Source organism: Triticum aestivum, chromosome 6B (assembly GCF_018294505.1).
Source record: "Triticum aestivum cultivar Chinese Spring chromosome 6B, IWGSC CS RefSeq v2.1, whole genome shotgun sequence".
Classification (NCBI taxonomy): Eukaryota; Viridiplantae; Streptophyta; class Magnoliopsida; order Poales; family Poaceae; genus Triticum; species Triticum aestivum.
This window is the reverse complement of record NC_057810.1, coordinates 410,681,609-410,701,910: the sequence shown is the minus strand read 5'-3', so window position 1 is coordinate 410,701,910 and position 20,302 is coordinate 410,681,609.

The following is a 20,302-nucleotide window of genomic DNA, read 5'->3' as shown; positions in this document are numbered from 1 at the left end:
TATAACTGTCATCGAAACCTTAAGCGTGCGGACCCTACGGGTTCGAGAACTATGTAGACATGACCGAGACACGTTTCCGGTCAATAACCAATAGCGGAACCTGGATGCTCATATTGGCTCCTACATATTCTATGAAGACCTTTATCGGTCAAACCGCATAATAACCTACGTTGTTCCCTTTGTCATCGGTATGTTACTTGCCCGTGATTCGATCGTAGGTATCCCAATACCTAATTCAATCTCGTTACCGGCAAGTCTCTTTACTCGTTATGTAATGCATCATTCCATAACTAAATCATTAGCTACATTGCTTGCAAGGCTTATAGTGATGTGCACTACCGAGAGGGCCCAGAGATACCTCTCCGACAATCGGAGTGACAAAACCTAGTCCCGAAATACGCCAACTCAACATGTACCTTTGGAGACACCTGTAGAGCTCCTTTAAAAGCACCCAGTTACGTTGTGACGTTTGGTAGCACACAAAGTGTTCCTCTGGAAAACAGGAGTTGCATAATCTCATAGTTGTAGGAACATGTATAAGTCACGAAGAAAGCAATTGCAACATACAAACGATCAAGTGCTAAGCTAATGGAATGGGTCATGTCAATCACATCATTCTACTAATGATGTGATCCCGTTAGTCAAACGACAACTCATGTCTATGGTTAGGAAACGTAACTATCTTTGATTAATGAGCTAGTCTAGTAGAGGCATACTAGTGAAAATATGTTTGTCTATGTATCCACACATGTATCATGTTTCCGGTTAATACAATTCTAGCATGAATAATAAACATTTATCATGATATAAGGAAATAAATAATAACTTTATTATTGCCTCTAGGGCATATTTCCTTCACCGCGTCGTCCCCTTCCTAGGCCTCGCCGTCGTCCATCGCTGTGGTGCTCTCGGCGCGACATGGTCAATGTGGTCCAAGACCGACTTCCATTGGAAGAGTACAGTATGTGGAGAGGCTGACAGCTAGGTCCACGGCAGCCACAAGGAAGTGCCTCCTTATTACGCAGAAAATAATTATTCCTCCACCTGATAGCAGGGACCCACCGGACTGGCCATTGTATTTCGTAAAAAACGTTTCCCCGCTGACTGCTGGGACCCACCGGACAGGCCACCGTATTTCGCGAAAAAATTGTTCCCCCACTGTCATCTTGGACCCACTGGAAGTGCCTCCTTATTACGCACAAAAAAATGAATACCCCCCTACTAGCTGGGACCCACCTTGGTGGGAGGCTGACTTGTGGGCCTACTAAGTTGACGGGGACAGAGGGCTTTGTCAACTTAGTCAATATGAACGATTCTAGCTCCAGTGACTGTACGATGTCCATCCAACGGCCGTAGTGCTTCTTCAACCTCTGGTATTCTTGCTCCAGCCGTCCAAAGCAGCGTTGGTCCTTCCGCATGCTCCTACCTCCCGTGGCCGCCTGTGCTGCCGCGGAGGCCTCATCGCCCCTACTATTCCCACCGCTGGCCAGGCCCTGCGGTGACGGCAGCCTCACACCGCAGCCGAACAAGTGAACCCTCATACTCCTCTCCGCGCGGGCTTCCACTGTTGCGTCTTCCCCGGCTCCGCGTCATCCCCTTCCTAGGCCTCGGCGTCGTCCACCACCCTGGTACTCTCCGCGCAGTGTGATCAACATGGTCAAGGAACGACTTCCATCGTAAGAGTACTGTACGTGGAGAGGCTGACAGCTGGGTCCACGGCGGGCAAAATAATTATTCCTCCACCTGATAGCAGGGACCAATAGACGGGCCACCGTATTTTGAAAAAAAAATGTTTCCCCCTGACTGCTGGGACCCACCAGCTACATCTTCGCATGCAAGGAAGTGCGTCCAAAAAAACGATTCGCCCCCTGACTGCTGGGACCCTCCAGCTACATCTTCGCACACAAGGAAGTGTCTGACAGTCGAGACCCACCTGGTCGAAGCGTACGTAGCATTGTCATTCTGGTCGCGAACGTGTACTTACATACTGGTCGATGTAGAGGCGTGCATGTGTCATAGTAGAGGCGTGTATGTAGCATGTACACGTACGTACAGCGGCCAGTGTGCAAGAAAGAAAATACGGCCACATACGTACATATGGGCGGGGTCTCAAATGCCTACTCGCGCATACGTACGGCTAGGGCTGGTGTACATGGTTGGGTTTGAACAGAGAAATTGCGTCGTCGTCATGTTCATCGGGAGGCAACGGAATGCGTCGTGTTCATCGGGAGGCAACGGAACGCGTGGGAGCCAACCGGCTTGGACGGAACAGGCGATGGAAATGAGGCCTGGCGTACCGCAGAACGGAGGAAATGGCCTTGTGTTCGACTTGCCACGTTCAAAATGGGATCCTGTTCACCGGGAGGGGTCTGGAGTACCGCAAAACGGAGGAAACGGACTTGTGTTGGACCTCGTACGGTCGAAACGGGGTCCTGTTGATCGGGAGGGGTGTGGCGTACCACAAAATGGAGGAAACGGACTTGTGTTGGAGCGCTACGGTTGAAATGGGGGTCATGTTCATCAGGAGGGGTGTGGCATACCGCAAAACGGGACTCCACGGGATACTGTTCACCTCCACCGTCGACCTCCTCCAGCCTCCACGGGCTACTGTTCATCCACCGTTAACCTCCTCCAGCCTCCACCTGCAACTGTTCATCCACGGGCTCCTGTTCATCTAGCCTCCACCGTGCTCTACTCCACCGGCTACTGTTCAACCACCCCTCTCCACGGGCTCATGTTCAACCTCCCCTCCACGGGCTACTGTTAATCCACCCCTCCATCATCTACTGTTCATCCAGCCCTTCACGGGGTCGTCCTGTTCATCCAGCCCTCCACGGGGTCCTGTTCATCCAGCCCCAACCGGCTCCATTGATCGGGGTCCTGTTCATCCAGAGGCAACACCACAGGGTCCTGTTCATCCACCCCCACCGCACACTGTTCATCCACCCCCCCCCCCCCCCCCCCCGCGTAATGCTCACTGTTCATCTAGAGGCAGCATCGATCGGCTTCAGTTAGCAGCAGTAGCGAAGGAATCGCTTGATCGGGTTCAGTTAACAGCCATCGATCAATAAATCAGGTTCAGTAACGCGTAGCCTACAGTGCAATCGCTCTGGTTCAGTTAGAGACCAACGCCTCGCTCGGGTTTAGTTAGAGCACAATGCCTCGCACATGCGCATATGTGTACGAGAGAAACGTGCATCGCTCGGCCCCCGACCACCCACCGTAACCGGGAACACCCCGAAATTTTCCTCGCCCTCGCTTCTACCACGGTTTTTTCCATCATGGACGGCCCAAAGAATGTCATGCAGCTGCGTCTCCGGCCCGCCCAGGATGAAAAGCCCATTTTCTGTCATGATTTTTTCATAGAAGTAGGAGCCCACCACATCTATGATGATACCGGGTTTTGTCACAATTATCGTCATAGAAGTGTCATAAGTATGACGGAAAAACAAATTGTTCGGCCCAAAATGTCACGGATGTGTCTTTTTTGTAGTGCATTGGGCATCTTGCTCACCATGGCGCCTCCGCACTCCGCGTGTTGACCACTCACCACCTTCGGCTTCACATTGAAGATCTTTAGCCATAATCCAAAGTGGGGAGGGATGCAGACGAAGGCCTCGCACATGACAATAATTGCCGAGATGTTAAGGATGGAGTTGGGGGCTAGATCGTGGAAATCCATCCCATAATAGAACATGAGTCCGCGGACGAACGGGTGGAGAGGGAATCCCATCCTGTGGATGAAGTGGGAGATGAACACCACCCTCTCATGGGGCTCCGGGGTGGGGACGATCTATCCCTTGGCCGGAAGCCGGTGGGCGATTTCCTTGGCCAAGTACCCAGCCTCCCGAAGCTTTGTAATGTCCTTCTCCTTGATGGAGGAGGCCATCCACTTGCCTTGCGCTCCGGATCCGGACATGGTTGGAGTGCTTTTTTGGGCGGAAAGGATGAGAACTTGGGTGCTGGAGCTCGAGAATGGGGGAGGCAGAGAGAGAGAAGGCGTGGGTGAAAAGGGGTGAATCCTTATCTATTTATAAAGGCAGTGAATATCAAGCGCCTCCCCACTCGCCTTAAAACTCGCCTATTCCCCAAGGGCCGTGCAGATGACACGGTTGGGTTACCCATGCCCGTATTGATGAGAATCCCACAATAAGGGGAGACGATCTCTGCTTTGACAAGACGTGTCAATGAAACTGCATCTCGAAATATGGAGCGGCAGGCTAAAAAACGGTTCGAATAATGATCGGGCGGTGACATGATGTCACGCTACGAAAAGTTGTCAGTGGATTGGACTCGTGAAATATTATACTCTCTATGGTTGTGCGTGGGGTTTGTTTTGTAGAGCCGGACATGTTTTCTGTGTTCGAAGACTATTTTGGAGAATTCGGAGAAGGAACCCGCTTGTAATACCGAAGACAATCTGCACGCCGGACACCTCGTCATTGAAGCCTGGTTCAGGGGCTACTGAGGGAGTCCTGGATTAAGGGGTCCTCAGACGGCCGGACTATTAACATGGTCCGGACTGTTGGGCTATGAAGATACAAGATAGAAGACTTCCTCCCGTATCCGTATGGGACTCTCCTTGGCGTGGAAAGCAAGCTTGGCGATTCGGATATGAAGATTCCTTTCTCTGTAATCGACTTTGTATAACCCTAGTCCCCTCCGGTGTCTATATAAACCAGAGGGTTTAGTCCGTAGAGGCAATCACAATCATAATCATACAGGCTAGACTTCTAGGGTTTTAGCCATTACGGTCTCGTGGTAGATCAACTCTTGTAATAATCATATTCATCAAGATCAATCAAGAAGGAAGTAGGGTATTACCTCCATAGAGAGGGCCCAAACATGGGTAAACATCATGTACCCCACCTCCTGTTACCATCGACCTTAGACACATAGTTCGGGACCCCCTACCCGAGATCCGCAGGTTTTCACACCGACACCCTCCGCCCTCGAAGAGGAGGAGCGAGCCCTCACCTCCCATGGAGTTCAACTTGGATGCCATGCTCATTGCAGAAGAGTAAGGAGGATTTCTTTTGTGAATAGCTTGTGCATATCCAAACATTTTGCTGACTGACCTCTTGTTGTTGTTGTCGCCGGCAGGGAGGTGGAGGAGGAGAAGGAAACCCTCGTCCATCACTCCCGGAGGAAGCTCCGGCGTCTCGGGTCGTTGAAGGGTGCAAAGAGCTCGGTCTTGGCATGGGGTGATGTAGAGGACCCTGTGCCGAGCCCCCAGTCCAGTCCTTGGCCTGGAAGTGGAGACTTGGTTCCACCCGCCAGGTGTGATGAGGGAGGCCTTCTTGTCCCCTTAAGTGAAGGAAGTGAGACGATGAAGGGCGAGCCCCTCCCCGAGGGGCATGCTTCCCCCGCTGCTCGAGCTGGAGAGAGCCCCACGGGACCCTTCGTGGATGATGCTGCACAGAAGGCTGCCGGGACTATCATGGCAGAGGGTGAAGTTCAGGGCCCGGCAACACTCGTTGTCGGGGAAACAGAGGCCTCCGCCCGGCAGACCTCTCCAGGTACTTCATTTGCTCCTTCTTTGCTTTTTCTTCTTCTCTCTCTCTTTTTTTAAAAACGTTTGCTTCCTTGTTGTCCTCTGTCCTTCTCACCCGCAGGCCACCAAGCCGAAGAGCCAAAACCATTAGAGGTGGCGCTTGACATAGGCAAGGCTGCCGCGGAGGAGGCCATGGACATTGCTGCCCCGGAGGGGTAGGATCTCGCTGCGGGGATGTGCAGGGTTCCCTGGCGGTGATGAAGCATTCTCCAGAGATCGCCCCGGCAGGGGGAGTGGCCGTTGAGGTGAAGACCCCTCTCCAGACCATGGGCCCACACCCCGCTACTAGGAACGCCATTGAGATCACACCATCCTCCTCAAGTACGCTGGCCATGGTGTTGTCGCCACCTGGAGCTGGAGCCCCTAGCCTGTCCCTGATGACGGATGCCGAGCTTGATGAGGAACTTCAATGTATCCTTGCTCCGCTATATCAGGGAGCTGGAGAGTCTGACTATTCAGTCGCCGTCGCCATGGACTTGTCCTTCATGGAATCTATGGTAGTGGGCGTGAAGGAGATGCAGGCCCGGCATAATCAGAAGTGGCTGGCGCTCAAGGAGCAGCGCGAATCCGTCGACAAGATGAACCAGAAGCTGAAGAACAAAGGCTTAGAGCTGCGCGAGTGGCACGACAAGCAGTTCAAGGCGCTCCTGAGGTAGCAAGAGACGCTCCAGATGACGCGGGAGGATGTTATGGCTCGCGAGGCGCGCCTGGAAGACCACAAGGCATCTGTGGACGCCAGGGAGCGACAGATTTCCCTCCGGGAGGAGAAGCTCGAAGCCACCCTTCGCACCAAAGATGACAAACTGGAGGCTCTTGTTTGTCAGCATATAAGGATCTGGAGAACAAGCAGGAAGCGGCTCTGGACGCCGTTGCCGCTGACTCTGCTGCCCAACTAAAGAAGCTCGCTAATGACCTGGTTGTTGCGTCTGTTTCTAAGACTGATCTTGACCAGCAGGTGTCTAAGCTAGCGGAAGAGCTTGCCGGGAATGCCAAGGAGTTGGAAGCTCTCAAGGAAGAAGCATGGAAGGCAGAGTCTCTCTTGGTTAACGTGCAATCGTAGCTCTCTTCCCAGACTCAGAGCCTTGAGACTGCCAACGGCGACATCTCGGACATGAAGGCAAGGATTGGAACATTGGAGCGCTCGGCGGAGTTACTTGAGTCTCGCCAGCAGTTGTTATCCAAGGATTCGGAAACTGCCAAGCATCTCCGGTAGGATGCTGAGGACAAGCTGAAGAATCAGGTCAATCTAAGCAACCTCTGGATCAAGAGCCTGATCGACATTGCTAAGCATCTTGGTGCTCAGGCTGCGGAGATGGGCATGGACAGCCCAATTTTCTCACTTAGCCAGCACGAGGTCCCAAGTGCTAAGTTGGGAGTCTTCTTCAACAAGCTGATCAAGAAGCTGAGGGTGCACAAAGAAGGGAGGGCCAAGCGCTTCGCGCCTGAGTCTCGGAAGCTCCCGCAACGCCCTCTTCATGGTCTTGAGCAATATCGCATGCCGCCATCCAGACCTCGACCTTGACGACGGGTTCAAGAAGCCGCCGACCGGTGCCAATGTTGCAGCCGCCAAAGAGAAAGCTGTGTGTCGGTCCAACAGGGTCTCCAACTTTGAATCGCTCCATCTGGTCGCCAAGTCAAGTATCGGGCCGTTGTTGCTTTTGTGTTGCCCTGTAATGAAACATGACGTACATTTTGTGTTTAGTTATTCTATTTCTGATGTTTGTGTGAAACTGATATTCCTAGCTGAATCTTAAATGCATGTTTATCCCTTTGAGCCCTGTCCATAAGCGTTCGTATGATCGTTCCCTTTACATGCTTTGGATGCCTGCCGGTATCATATTGCCTCGATTGTCGTAAGGGTCCGACCCTTATCAGTCATCTTGGCATGGATGCGTCCCAGCAGGTCTTTCCCAACTAGTTCTTGCTGCAGCCTCTTGTCCAGACAGCATGGCTCTGGAAAGAACGATGGTGCGACCAAAGAAGCTAACCAAGGTTCCATCACATGAGGGTTTTCGCAATACGAACGCTCACTAGAGTTTAAAGGATAAACGACTGTAAAATTCTCTAATTCATTAATCAAGAAGTGACAATGTAGACTTAGCTTTCGTTCTGAGCTACTTTCCCCTCTGTCGGGCCGCGTGCGCTAGGCGCGTTCGCGGCACCTGGCGGGGCAGGAGTCAACCAGGTGGTTTTCTTCATTCTCGGCAGGGACTGATACGCATTTCATGCGGCTGGCGGGCATCGGGGCATAGTGTCGGGCTTCTATGGTCTCCCCCCCTTTCTCTTCTCCTTCTAGGTCAGTCTAGCGGTCGCCGATGCGTGGGTCGTGTGATGCAGGCAGCCTTTCCGAAATACACTTGTCGGGGCGTCTATGCACGGACTCATACTAGCACTTCGCTCAGGATTACCCCAAATAGGAGAAATACTGGACTGAGCGTCACGCGGTAGTCGTCGACATCCACAATGCCGGGGCTGAAGCGATTCGACTACTGACAAAGAGAAGGGACGGGGAGGAGGGAGCTCGCGCCCGCATGTTTCGTGCCCTTTCTCTGAGCGGCGCCGGATGGTGGGTGCACCATGCGGGCCGCCGGGATGAGTCTCTTGCCACCAGCGGAGATCTTTGATGTAGTCGTGGCTACGGCGAGACGCGGAGACCAATAATGTGGTGCGGGGATGGCCCCTCTTTGCTTCTGCGTCAGTCGATGGTGTCGCCGAATATGCAGATGGCGACGAAGGTGACGTGCTGCTCATGTCTTCAAGTTCGCACAAGCGAACCCCCTATCTGGCACGTCAAAGATGTTGAGGGAAACCACGGCCACCTATGGGGCCAGGACAGCCCTTTGCTGGTTCGGCAAGGGGACGGCGTGTTGCACAAAGAGCAGACCAACATGGGGTAGCGCGACAGAGATCACGCGGGCAGTTTTACCCAGGTTCAGGCCGCCACGAGGCATAAAACCCTACTCCTGCTCTGGTGGATTGATGGTGGAAAAGTGGTGGTGGAGCGTAGTACACTTTCCCGGCAAGGGTTGCCTCGGGGTGGTAGCGACTATGCGCGTATGGTGGTGCAAGTTCTCTAACTTTCCAACCTCTCAAACCATTGCCATGGGCCTCCTTTTAGAGGTTAAGCGATCACCACAGTGGCAAATTAGTCATTAGACACTGATAAGATAGCAAATAGTTCTATCATACCTAACTCTACACGCTGACACTATGCATTTAATGCACCACTTAACGTCACATTGTTGGTTGCCCGGCAAGGCTTGTTGGGCTATCTTAACAGCTCCATGCATGCTCGTCTGACACGTCACAGGACGGGTGTCGTCTGTGGGTTTTCTAGTAAAAAGGGGCTGCCATGTGGCGAATGGTAGCCACCTAATCACTCTGCGGCTTGACACGGCACTGATCGACGACATGAGTCGTGGTGGAGTGGTCGGTGAGGTGATCTGGCCTTCACAAGTCCCGGTAGGCCCTGCCGGGACGCCTTGGTCCTCTTCTTCTAGGGGTGGCCTCGCCGCTTGCCGGGCTTGCCTGCCCAGCAAAGGAGGCCTCTCTCTTCACGATGTCTTGCTTCTCTGGCTTGGCCTTGGTCCCTTTAATCTGCTCGTCGGTCCTTTGAATCTCTTGGTTTCTTGTATATCTTGGTTTGATCTTGGCTTGTCCATGCATGAGTCAAGGGAAAACATACACCCCTGTATATTTTCCCCGACAATGCTTCAACATGTGAACAGCTTGTTACTCGATCATGAGAAGTTTTATGAGATGAGCTACTGTTTATGATATATAATGATGCTAGAAAAAGTTATTGGAACTATCATTGATCAAATTTATGCACTATGCTAGAAGTCACACTTCATAAATTAATTCTTTCATCATTTACCTACTCGAGGACGAGCAGGAATTAAGCTTGGGGATGCTGATACATCTCTGACATATCTATCATTTATGAAGTTCATGCCATGTTTACAAAAATTCTATATGATTTTGGTATGATTTGATTACAACTAACCCGGAGTGACGCTGTTTTCAGCAGAACTACCATGGTGTCATTTTTTGTGCAGAAATAAAATTTCTCAGAATGGGCAGAAAATTTATGGTGATTTTTTATGGACAAAAAGAGACCCCCGAAGCACCGGAGTTGGGCCAATAGAGTCCTGAGGTGACGGCAAGGGTGGAGGGTGCGCCCACCCCCTAGGGCGTGCCCCCTGTCTTGCCGCTGCCTCGTGGACCCCCCTGACGTGAAACCGATGCCAAAATTCCTATAAATTCGCAAACCCCCGAAAAGAAACCTAGATCGGGAGTTCTGTCTCCGCAAGCCTTCGAGTTCACGAAAAACCAATCTAAGCCCGTTTTGGCACCCTACCGGAGGGGGGAATCATCACCAGTGGCCTTAGGATAATTGACCCATGGATGCTTGTGGTGACATTGGAGTATCTAGGTGACATTAGGGTTTAATTTATGTGTGTCATATGGTGTGATTTTACTACGAACTCTAGGGCTGTTTGTGACACTTATAGGAATAGCTCAATGGATTGATCAGAAAGAATAACTTTGAGGTGGTTTCGTACCCTACAAGGAATTTCATCTTATGTTCACCGCGGTAGGAACTTTGGAGTGACTTTTGTCGCACGTTGAGGGATTGCCATATGATCTAATTATGTTATCATTGTTGAGAGAACTTGCACTAATGAAAGTATGAACTCTAGGCCTTGTTTCCAAGCATTGCAATACCGTTTTAGCTCACTTTTTTTACTTGCTACCTTGCTGTTTTTGTATTTTAAGATTACAAAAACCTATATCTACTATCCATATTACACTTGTATCACCATCTCTTCGCCGAACTATTGCACCTATACAATTTACCATTGTATTGGTTGTGTTGGGGACACAAGAGACTCTTTGTTATTTGGTTGCAGGGTTGTTTGAGAGAGACCATCTTCATCCTACGCCTCCCACAGATTGACAAACCTTAGCTCATCCGCTTGAGGGAAGTTTGCTACTGTCCTACAAAACTCTGCGCTTGGAGGCCCAACACGAGTCTACAAGAAGAAGGTTGCGTAGTAGACATCAAGCTCTTTTCTGGCGCCGTTGCCGGGGAGGTTAGTGCTTGAAGGTATATCTTTAGATGTTGCAATTGAATATTTTAGTTTCACTACTGGAATCAGCTACTTTGCCATCTGCCAGCTCTTTGCCGTCAGCTAGCAGACGGCAAAGAAGCTCTTTGCCATCAGCTACCCGAAAGCAGACGGCAAAGAACTGGCTGATGGCAAAGAAAGCCTTTGCCATCAGCCAGTTCTTTGCCGTCCGCTAGCAGACGGCAAAGAAACTTTGCCGTCCACTAGCAAACGGAAAAGAGGGAGGAGGGCCCCACTGAGGAGCTGGTTAAAAAATACTTAACGGCCCCCCACTTTGCCATTCGCTAGCGGACGGCAAAGAGCACATTAGTGGACGGCAAAGGTGGCGGACGGCAAAGATTAAACATATCTAACGGCGCGCCCCCCACCCCGCCCCTCTCTCTCTGTTTCTCTCCCCTGCTCCCCCATGCTCACCGCCGCCCCCACCACTCGCCGCCGCCCGATCGCACCATCGCCCCGCCGCCTCACCGGCCCCCCGCCCCATCGCCCCACCGCCCCCCCTCCCGCCCCGTCGCCCTCGCCACCCCTGCCGTCTCGGCGCCGCCGCGCCCCAGCCCCCCCCCCCCCCCGCGCCCCACCGCCCCGGGCCCGACGCCGAGGCCCCGCCCCCCCCCCTCCTCCACCAGCCCCCCGCCTCGTCGCCACTACCGCCAGGCACCGTCGCCCCACCGGCCCCCCGCCCCGTCGCCCCCGCCGCCTTGCCGTCTCGGCGCCGCCGCGCCCCGGCCCCCCTGCGCCCCACCGCCCTGGGCCCGACGCCGCCGCCCCAGGCCGCCCCGCCCCCTCCTCCACCGGCCACCTCCTCCACCGGCCCAGGTGAGCTCTACCTCTCCTCTGTTTTTCCTTATTTTCTGTTTTTTTAGTTTTAGGTTTATGTTTAGTTTAGATTTAGTTTTAGTTTTAGTTTTAGGTTTAGGTTTAGTTTTAGTTTAGTTTTAGGTTTAGATTTAGTTTTTTCCGTTTTTTTCTGTTTTTTTAGTTTTATGTTTATGTTTAGATTAGATTTAGGTTTAGTTTTAGGTTTAGTTCAGTTTTAGGAAAGAAAAAGAAGAAGAAGAAGAAAACAGGAGAGGAGGAGAAGAAGAAGAGGAAAAAGGAAAGGAAGAAGAAGAGGAGGAGGAGGAGAAGAAAAAAGAAGAAGAGGAAGAAGAAGAAGAAAAAAGAGGAGAGGAGGAGAAGAAGAAGAGGAAAAAGGAAAGGAGGAAGAAGAAGAAAAAGAAGGAAAAAAGGAAGAAAAGGAAGAAAAGGAAGAAGAGGAAGAAGAAGAAAAGGAAAAAGAGGGAAAAACCCCGACCCGACACGGCACCCCGACCCCGACCCGGCACCCCGACACGACACCCCGACCCCGAGACCCCGACCCCGACACCCCGACACCGACACCCCGACCCCGAGCCTGACCCGACACCCCGACCCCGACACTGACACGGCACCCCGACCCCGACCCGGCACCCCGACCCGACACCCCGGCCCCGAGACCCCGACCCCGACCCCGACCCCGACACCCCGACCCCGACCCCGACCCCGACACCGACACCCCGACCCCAAGCCTGACCCGACACCCCCGACCCCGACACCGACACGGCACCCCGACCCCGACCCGGCACCCCGACCCCGAGCTTGACCCGACACCCCGACCCCGACACCGACACGGCACCCCAACCCCGACACCGACACCCCGACCCCGACACCGACACGACACCCCGACCCCGACCCGACACCCCGACCCCGAGACCCCGACCCTGACCCCGACCCCGACCCCGACACCGACACCCCGACCCCGAGCCTGACCCGACACCCCGACCCCGACATCGACACGGCACCCCGACCCCGACCCGGCACCCTGACCCGACACCCCGACCCCGACCCTGACACGGCACCCCGACAACGACACGACACCCCGACCCCCGACACCTCCCGAAAAGGTGTTCTTTGGCCTTCCAGAGGCCGACGGGGTCATATATTTGTGAATTATTAGTTAGGTCATATATTTTTTGATTTTGTTATGAAAAACATCATATATAATTGTGTTGATCGGGTAGTTTTAAATGTGCAGTTGTTTATGTTGTACTTGATGATGATACACTTAAGTGATATACATATTATTATTCATGTCGGTACTTTTTTTCATGTTGTACTAATTTCGTTTATTCTTTGTCATGGCAGGTGTTGAAAGATGGTGGGCATTGGTCGGGAGCGCGCCGAGGCCCCTTCTTCGTCGGCGCGTAGTGTGAGGTCTTCCATTCCACACGCACCTCTCCGCCAAGCATTGCTGGACAGTATGGCGACACCGCCGGGCCCTTCTTCGTCGACCGCGGTGCCCAGCAGGGGACGAGGTAAGAAGAAGAGAGGAGGTGGAGCATGTGGTCGCGGGAGAGGGGCTAGGGTGACTCTTACGGTGCCTTCCTCGCCGCCGCCCCTAGCTGTTTCACCCGAGCACGTGACTGCTAGGGTGGACTCGTCTGAGGAGGAGGCTACACGGACTCCGGTCCATGAGCCTCTGGTCCACGGGTCTTCGGCCCATGAGCCTCGGGTCGACGGGCCTTCGGCCCACGAGAGTTGGGCCCACGAGACCCCGGAGGAGCACACGTCTGGATGGGGTACTTGGTCGGGTCATCCTGAGGAGCCGAGTGGCCATGCTGATGATGGCGGGGAGCCAAGTGGCCATGCTGATGATGGTCGGGAGCCGACTAATTTTGAGGAGGAGGGGGAGGAGGGGGCAACGTCTACCGGCGTGGTGCTACACGGCTCCCGTCCGTGCCGGCGACCCGCGAGCAGAGGTGGTTAATTTTCCCTGATGGGGAGAGGTAAGTGCATTTAATCTTTTTGTACCTTCTACATTCACGTTTCTTCAAATAACTAATGCGTTGGCCTTGTCATGCTGCAGGGGTTGGGACCACCATGAAAGTGTCCGCCGGCCCAACTCCGTCCTTGGAGTTCTGATTTGGCAAAACTTTCCAGGGTTTGTCACGTTGCCTGGTGAGGGTCGGCTTCCAGAGGTTGGATTGAGTTGGGAGCACTACTTGGCTGCCCTGGCCCCGCCGGGTGAGATTATCGACGGTGTCTTGTGCAAGACGAGGGCAGACGTGGTGATCAGAAAGTTCTGGGTAATTTCTCCTTTACACAATTAAAAATCTTCAACTAGCTAGTTATTAATTGTACTAATCAATATTGTCTCATTTGATTGCAGACATTCTATAGGTGTGATGAGGGATACGAGGAGGAGGCGGCAGATGTTATCCACAAGGAGTGCAAGCGCCTACTTCAGAACTTACGGCATGAGGCTCGGGTGCAGGCTGTTCGAGACTACTACGCCGAGCGTGGTATCAAGAAGTCCAAGCAGGAGTGCCGCGATAAGTTCTTGAGTAAGGAGCAGTACATGAAGGTAATTCTTAAGGCCTTGTACTTAATTCCTTCATTTAGTAATTCATAGCCGTAGCACTGAAGTTTCTATTTGCTAACTTAGGCCCCTTAGAGATGGTGTGCGGATCGGATGGATTGTTGGGAGGTGTTGGTCAATGCGTGGTGCTCAAAAGAATGGCGGGCCACCCACAACGAGGCCAAGGACAAACGTGCCCAAATGGAAGGTGTGCCACACCACCAAGGCAGCTCCAACTTATTTCAGTACAGGCGGAACTGGGTATGTGGTTTCTTCATGACTCATGCAATTCATTCATCATGCTAGCTTTAGCCCTTTAATTACTAATTTACTTTGTTTCTCTCTTTCAGGCATGCTACAATAAGGCGGATAAGGTGCCAGAGGTGTACGACCTGTATGCCATGGCCCACACTGGCTCTTACAAGAAAGTCAAGGCATTCTCTGCGTCTGACCTCGATGATCCAAAGAACTTCACCAACATCTCCGCCCACGACAAGCTCGTGCAATATAGAGATCAGGGGAAGGCGAGGAAAGGGGAGGACTTTAACTCAAGCCAGGGTCCCATCGATACAGAGTTGCTGATGATATCTGGTGGCGGGAGGTCCCATGGCTCCATAGCCATGGGAGATGGACTTGTCCATTGTTCTAGCACTCTCCCGGAGATCAAGGCACGCCAGTCGAGCTCCGCTCCTAAGATAAGCCTCGTGAACGGCCAGTCCAACTCGCCATCAAGGTTAGTTATACGTACTTAGCTATCTTTCTCCATTACATTGTGTGCGCTTCCATCAATGATTACAAATGGTCATGTGAGTGGTGTTGCAGGCTGCTATACAGAGTGAGAGAGATAGAACGGAGAAACTTCTGGCGGAGGTGGCGAAGTGGCAGCGGGAGTTGCAGGAGAGGACGACAAAGATGTTGGAGGAGGAGAGGGCACGGAATGACATGCAGGCAAGGGCCATGTATGAGCTCCTTGTGGTAAATTTCTTCTGCAGATTACTTGCTAGTCTTAACATTGGAGTCTCATTACTAACTAGTATGACTCTGTTGTGAAAACCAAATGTGCAGTCTGTGTGCGAGAAGTCCGGTCAGACCGCTCCGCCGATGCTAGTGATTGCTCATGGGAGCACGGTGAGTTCAATTTGAATGGACATTACTTGCTAGTCTTAACATTTGAGTGTCATAATGCTAACGAGACATTGGAAGTGATCTTTGGTGCAGCTTAACTCTAGAAACGCATCGCACGATCCTTCTCCAGCTACCGGCACGAGCCAGCCCGCTCCTACACCTCCCTGATCACGGTTAGTTTCTCTAGACTTAGACTTAGCTTTATTTCCTCCAATATGCTTACCATAATGACCTAGAGTTAGCTTCTTTTCCTTCAAAATGACTTAATAAGCTTACTTATGTCAAAAATTGCATAATTAACTTAGTTAGCTCATAAACGATCCATTTTACCTAAGTTAGCTCTAATATGACTCATTTTACCTTAGTTAGCTTACAAGTGATCCAATTTATCCAAGTTAGCTCTAAAATGACCCATTTTAGTAGATTAGCTCGTAAATGATCCATTTTACCTACGTTAGCTTTAAAATGACCCATTTCACCTATGTTAGCTCCTAAATGACCCATTTCACCTAGGTTAGCTCCAAAATGACCCATTTCACCTTAGTTAGCTCAAAAACGTGGCATTTCACCTTAGTTAGCTCATAAACGACCCATTTCAACTAAGTTAGCTCAAAAATGATCCATTTAACCTAGGTTAGCTCATAAATGATGCATTTGACCTAGGTTAGCTCATAAACGACCCATTTCACCAAGGTTAGCTCATAAAAGCTCATAAATGATCCATTTCACCTAAGTTAGCTCAAAAACGATCCATTTCACCTTGCTTAGCTCAAAAACGATGCCCTTCACCTTAGTTAGCTCATAAACGACCCATTTCAACTAAGTTAGCTCATAAATGATCAATTTCAACTAAGTTAACTCATAAACAACCCATTTCAACTTTGTTAGCTCATATATGATCCATTTCACCTAAGTTAGCTCATAAATGGCATATACTTCTTGTTCTAGTCTTCTTCTTGTTCTAGTCACCTATTTCTAACTTTCTTATTTACCATTTTGCAGATTTCATTCACTTCATGGAAGCTAGCTTGCTATGATGGAGTGCTTGCTTTTCCTTTGATGAAACTTTGCATTGTATCTAGCTTGCTATCATGGAACTTGCTTATGTATGAACAATGTGTATGGATGGAACTTGCTTATGTATGAACAATGTGTATGGATGAAACTGATGTGTGAAACTGATGTGATATGTGATATGAAACTTATGTGTTGGATATGTGATATATATTTGCTATCATATATATTTGCTGTGAAAATTGTTGGAGTAAAAAAAACAGAAAAAAAGAGACAATATGCATGATCTTTGCCGTCTGCCACCGACGGCAAAGAGATCTTTGCCATCAACAGCGGACGGCGAAGAGGCCACATGGCAGGCAACTGTGCTTCCTGGGAGGCTGACCAATTTGGTCAGTTTGCCCACAGTGGCTGACGGCAAAGGCTTTGCCATCCGCAGCGGATGGCAAAGGCCTGCCGTTAACCACCTAACAGAGTAACATCGCATTTATTGCCGTCCGTCTTCTTTGCCGTCCGCTGCGGACGGCAAAGGCCCCTTTGCCGTCAGCTGCCCGAAGCAGACGGCAACGCAGCTCTTAGCCGTCCCCTACTTTGCCGTCACCTTTTGCCGTCCGTGGCTGACGATAAGGTCTTTGCCGTCCGCCATCCATGCCTTTGCCGTCCACCATGGCAGATGGAAAAGTAGCAGATTCCTGTAGTGTTTCTTGTTTTATCACTAGTTTCGTTTATAAAAGAAAACTAAAAATGGAATTAAGGTTGCCACATATAATTCATCTTTATCATGTCTTTCTTGAAAATGATGGTTCAGAAAATTGTGCCAAAGTGGTAGAAGAAGAATGCAATAAAATGTTTGGCATACAATCTTTGAATGACGAAGATGATTGCAATGTTGTTAGTGTGAATTCTTTGAATATCCATGATGCTAATGGTATGCAAAGCTACAAGCTTGGGGATGCTATGTTTGATGAATATGACATTTTTAGTCCCCCCAAGTTTTGATGAGAATATTTATTATGATGAAAGCATGCCTCCTATCTACATCCTAAATGCAACCGTACTTTGCAATCCTGCGCATTGCGAGGAGCTCCAAGATCAGTCTTGGCTATCTCTTTATACAAAGCAGGTGCTTATGCAGACCACCCTGGCGCGTGCTGCTAAACTGCTCACATCAGTGAGCTTTTGGAAGAACGTACGATGCAGAGTGCCCATACTTGTTCCCGCGTGGTGTGGTCAGTGCGAAAAGGACAGAGGCCTACTCGATCATATCCAAATCGTGAGCATCTTGGGAGCGCACGAAGACGATCAATGATCCATGATCCATGGTCCAATCACCCCATCTCATGTACGTACGGCAAAGCCTAAGAATGCCCGGCCGTGCCGCGTAATTATCTCGCGGGTACCCTCTAGGTCAACCTGACTACACATCACTCACGGGTACCCCTCAGGGACGACCCGACTTCAACATGGTTCAGCGATAAATTCAATGTAACCGTGTGTCCATAACACCAAGGGGGAATCCGAGGAATCACGCTCGATGGATTCCACTTGATTTAACCATCAAGGTGACCTTGGAGGAATCACCCTTGAAGGATTTACACTTGAGGTGTTGCACGACAGAGTCATCATCGGGAGTGGTAACGAAGGAATCACCTTTTCTAATCAACGACCGATTAGCTACACTAAAGAGATCTCATCAAAAGTGTTATACGAGGTATCACCCTCAACACTCGATAGTAGCTCTGTAGAGTCGTACAACTAAGGGCATGTGAGGTGATGTGTCGGGCTCTAGACGTCGATCACGTGGATCGAGTCATCGATGATAAAGAGAGGGCAATAGGGACAAGGTGAGGGATCACTCATGGATCACTAACCAACCTATACTAAGCATATAGGATAAGCAGGTAGGTAACAATAGCAGATTACAAAATAGAGCTATGCATTAGAATAGGATCAATCAAATATAGTAGGAGATTCTAATGCAAGCACAAGAGAGAAGGAAATGTGTGATATAGGAATTTATGACCCACAAGTATAGGGTATCTATCATAATCCTTTCAATAAGTAAGAGTGTCGAACCCAATGAGGAGCAGAAGGAAATGACAAGTGGCTTTCAGCAAGATATTCTCTGCAAGCACTGAAATTACCAGTAACAGGTAGCTGTGTGATAAGATAATTCATAACGGGTAACAAGTAACAAGAGTAACTAAGGTGAAGCAAGGTGGCCCAATCCTTTTTGTAGCAAAGTACAAGCCTGGACGTACTCTTATGTAAGGCAAAGCGCTCCCGATGACACATGGGAATTACTGTCAAGCTAGTTTTCATCATGCTCATATGATTCACGTTCGTTACTTTGATAATTTGATATGTGAGTGGACCGGTGCTTGGGTGCTGCCCTTCCTTGGACGAGCCTCCCACTTATGATTAACCTCTCTCGCAAGCCTCCGTAACTACGAAAAAAGAATTAATGTAAACCTAACCATAGCATGAAACATCTGGATCCAAATCAGCCCTTACGAAGCAACACATAAACTAGGGCTTAAGCTTTTGTCACTCTAGCAACCCATCATCTACTTATTACTTCCCAATGCCTTCCCCTAGGCCCAAATCATGGGGAGGTGTCATGTAGTCGACGTTCACATAACACCACTAGAGGAAAGACAGCATAAATCTCATCAAAATATCGAACGAATACCAAATTCACATGATTACTTATAACAAGACTTCTCACATGTCCTCAGGAACAAATGTAACTACTCAACAAGCATATTCATGTTCATAATCAGAGGAGTATTAATTATCATTAAGGATCTGAACATATGATCTTCCACCAAATAAACCAACTAGCATCAACTACAAGGAGTAATCAACACTACTAGCAGCCCACAGGTACCAATCTGAGATTTTGAGATAAAGATCGGATACAAGAGATGAACTAGGGTTTGATAGGAGATGGTGCTGATGATTATGTTGATGGAGATTGACCCCCTCTCGACAAGAGGATCAATGTTGATGATGATGGCGATGATTTCCCCCTCCCGGAGGGATGTTTCCTTGGCAGAACAGCTCCGCCGGAGCCCTAGATTGGTTCTGCCTAGGTTCCGCCTCGAGGCGGCGACGCTTCGTCCCGAAAGCTTCCTTTTGATATCTTTCCAAGTCAAAACACACCATATAGTAGAAGATGGGTGTTGGGGGCCTGCCAGGGGGGCCACAAGACCGGAGGGCGCACCCGGGGGGTAGGGCGCGCCCTCCACCCTTGTGGATGGTAGGTGGCCCCCCTCTGGTGCTTTCTTTGCCCAATATTTTTTATTAATTCCAAAATGATTCTCCATGAGTTTCAGGACTTTTGGAGTTGTGCAGAATAGGTCTCTAATATTTGCTCCTTTTCCAGCTGTCGGCATTCTCCCTCTTCATGTAAACCTTATAAAATAAGAGAGAATAGGCATAAGTGTTGTGATATAACGTGTAATAACAGCCCATAATGCAATAAATATCAATATAATAGCATGATGCAAAATGGGCATATCAACTCCCCCGAGCTTAGATCATGCTTGTCCTCAAGCGAAAGCCAATATCGAAAAATATGTCCACATGTTTAGAGACAGAGGTGTAGATAAAACAAAATACGTACATGAGGGCATCATGATCATATTTAGAACAGAAACATATATTGTCATATAATTTCTTATGCAAAAGTAACAATTCATTCACAAGGTAAAGTATGAATCAGAAACTTCATTGAAAACTAACAAACTATGATCTCGGTCACTGAAGCAATTGCAATTTATCATAACATCATAAAGAGTCAATATAAGAGCTTTTAAGCAAGTCCACATACTCAACTATCATTTATTCTTTCACAATTGCTAATAACTCACGCGATACTTATGGGTCCAAAGTTTCAATCAGACACACAGAAAGATAGGGGCTTATAGTTTCGCCTCCCAACCTTTTACCTCAAGGGTAATGTCAACAATCATAATTTATGAAAACTTACATCTGAGTGCTTGCCAAAGGAAAAAGTGTAAAAAGGAAGGGTGAGGATCACCATGACTCTTGTATAAGGATAGAAGGTAAAAATAAAAGATAGGCCCTTCACAGAGG